Source organism: Corvus brachyrhynchos, unplaced genomic scaffold (assembly GCF_000691975.1).
Source record: "Corvus brachyrhynchos isolate BGI_N302 unplaced genomic scaffold, ASM69197v1 scaffold83, whole genome shotgun sequence".
Lineage (NCBI taxonomy): Eukaryota > Metazoa > Chordata > Aves > Passeriformes > Corvidae > Corvus > Corvus brachyrhynchos.
The window spans coordinates 6,067,450-6,069,965 of record NW_008238464.1 but is presented as its reverse complement, the minus strand read 5'-3'; the positions used below and the strand labels follow the sequence as shown (position 1 = coordinate 6,069,965).

Sequence of the window (2,516 nt, the reverse complement as noted above, 5' to 3'; positions counted from 1 at the left end):
CCACCTGAGCAGAGCCACTGGGCCTGCACTGCTGTAGCCCCACAGCATAGCTTAAGCAACCATTCCTCTGAGCTCCAGCCCCAGAAATAGCTCCCTCAGATGAGCTAAATTTTCAGGAAAACGTGAAAAAGCAGCACATAACACATGCTAGAGAGCAACGTGAGATGATGTACTCTGCTTTGACAATGTAAGAACTAGATACATGCTAATGGAGAAATAACACTCTCTGTGTGCATTTCTGTACCTGCTTCCGCATGTTTGTAAAGCATTCCCTGGACCACTCCAAGATCCTACAGATGACAGGTCCTCTCTGTGCTTCAGAGCAGCTCCCAGTGACCGTGGCTGTTCTTAACTGTCACCCATCCCCAACAAGAGCGTTTTCTTCTCTTCCAACCCCCACACTTCCTGTGCATCTTTTTTTTTTCCCCAGACAAGACTTCTATCTCAGTGGTTAGCGCCAACTCCTAATTTTCATATTTTATTTCACTTTTTTGTTCTGCATTTCATTAAGTTTCAAACTCAGTTTCTCTACTGAGATATTTAAACTAAAAGAGGGTAGATTCAGACTAGAAATAAGGAAGATACATTTTATGATGAGGGTGGTGAGGCACAGGAACAGGTTGCCCAGAGAAGCTGTGGATGCTTCATCCCTGGAGACATTTGAGCTCAGGTTGGATGGGGCTTTGAACAACCTGGTCTAGTGGAAAGTATCCCTGCCCTCAGCAGGGGGGTTAGAGCAAGATGGTCTTTGGAGGTCCTTTGAAACCCAAACCATTCTATGATTCCATGATTTTTAAATTCATCTTGTTCTCTCTGAATTACTGCAGTTTGCTGCCCTGATGTCTCACATTGAATAGAAGCCACTGATCTCTGGTGAGTTCTTATTGCACCTGGCCTAAGAGGGAAATGTGCCACATAAGACAAATCATGGGCTCTGTCACTCAGCATTTTCTAAATGTTACCAAAATGTCACTCAAACATCTTTTATTGTACACAGGAAGACCCACAAGCTGATGAATACATATGCTGTTATTTCCATACTGATTTCAAAGAGGATTTTAAACCAACACATGCAATGAGTGGAGTGGTAGTACTCACAACAAGCCACAAGTTTCTGAGAACTGAAGGTACAAAAGCTTGATTTCATCCTGCCATGGAAGGTATTTGTACACCCAGAAGGTGTCTTTAGGGAAGTTGAACACGATAATAACCCTCACTAGATAGGACTGTTGGATCCAAGGAAAGCACTATCACATGGATTCGTTTCTTCATTATGTGATCTAATGAAAAGATGAACGAGAATTTTGCTGTTTCCAAGATGTCAGTTACCAAAATATGAAAAAGTAGCAGACCTTCAAATGCAGTTGAGTAAAAAAAACCAAATAAATTTATGCTTTACAGCAGGCACAAAACAAGTATCTGCCATCTGCAGCACACAGACTCAATGACCAATTCAGAGAAGAATTTGCTCCCAAAAGGTGACACAGTGTGAGGTGAAAAGCTGACCTAACTAGTAACTGGAGGAAATCACTGAAATCAAACAGTTTTACATCAAAGTGCAGCAACTGCAAATAATTCAAGAAAGGGCACATGGATCCATTTTCCTCAAATGGAGACTGTTTGCTTGTGACCAGCTGCCACCTTTGTGGCCTTCTCCACACTGTAATCCTGACACAAGTCTTTCTTCTCCATCAAAGCAAACATATGTGATTCTTCTTCTTGTCCCAGGCATACCCACTCCAAGATGTATTGGGCAACACCTGAATTACTACAAATCTGGCATTTTAATGGTTCACATTACTTGGGTTTCAGTAGTGAAAGCTGACATGATTCAGCAGTGTCCTAGTGGATGATTCTCTAATCTGTGTGATGCCAAAAATGCTTGAGACATGCAGGACTCATAGAAAACCTCCTGACACACCATCCACCAGCCCTACAAAGTCCTACGGGAACATTTCCACCACAAGGATGCAGCAGCCAAAGAGGGCTCTCAGGGCAACAGATCTCTATAGGAGCCCTGGCAGAGACAATCGCAGGGTGTGCTGAGCTGGAAGGGACCCACAAGGATCATCGAGTCCAACTCCCGGCCCTGCACAGCACCATCCCCAAGAGTCACACCATGTGCCCAAGACCATTGTCCAAACGCTACTTGAACTCTGTCAGGCTTGGTGCTGTGACCACTTCCCTGGGCAGCCTGTTAAAATGCCCAGCCACAATCTAGGTGAAGAACCTTTTCCTAATATCCCACCTAAACCTTCCCTGGCACAGCTTCAGGCCATTCCCTCGGGTCAAATTCCACGGACAATCTTTCACTTCGACACTGTGAAGAAGCCCATCAGCACAAATTTCTCGGGGTATGGACTGCAGAGAAAAGTCCCAGGATATGTTTATTTGGGGCGTGTGGAGGCAGGGGCCCGCGCAGGAGGATGTCCCCGGCGGCCCCACCGCTCCCGGAACGCCGTGCTCAGGGCGCTGTTTCCGGGAGGGAGGGAGAGAAGGCGGGGGGCGGGTTTGGG

General features: G+C 45.7%; 1 protein-coding gene across 2 annotated transcripts in view; it reads right to left on the bottom strand.

Annotated features, from left to right (window-relative positions):
- RASA3 (RAS p21 protein activator 3) overlaps positions 1 to 317 on the bottom strand; it is a 175,235-nt gene extending 174,918 nt beyond the window's left edge. Inside the window, exon 1 of one of the 2 annotated variants that reach the window (XM_017737105.1) lies at positions 245 to 317. The gene's annotated coding sequence lies outside the window, so the exon portion shown is untranslated. The remainder of the gene's footprint in view (positions 1 to 244) is intronic. The other variant, XM_008635854.2, reaches the window with a different exon arrangement.
- Between the last annotated feature and the right edge of the window lie 2,199 nt (positions 318 to 2,516).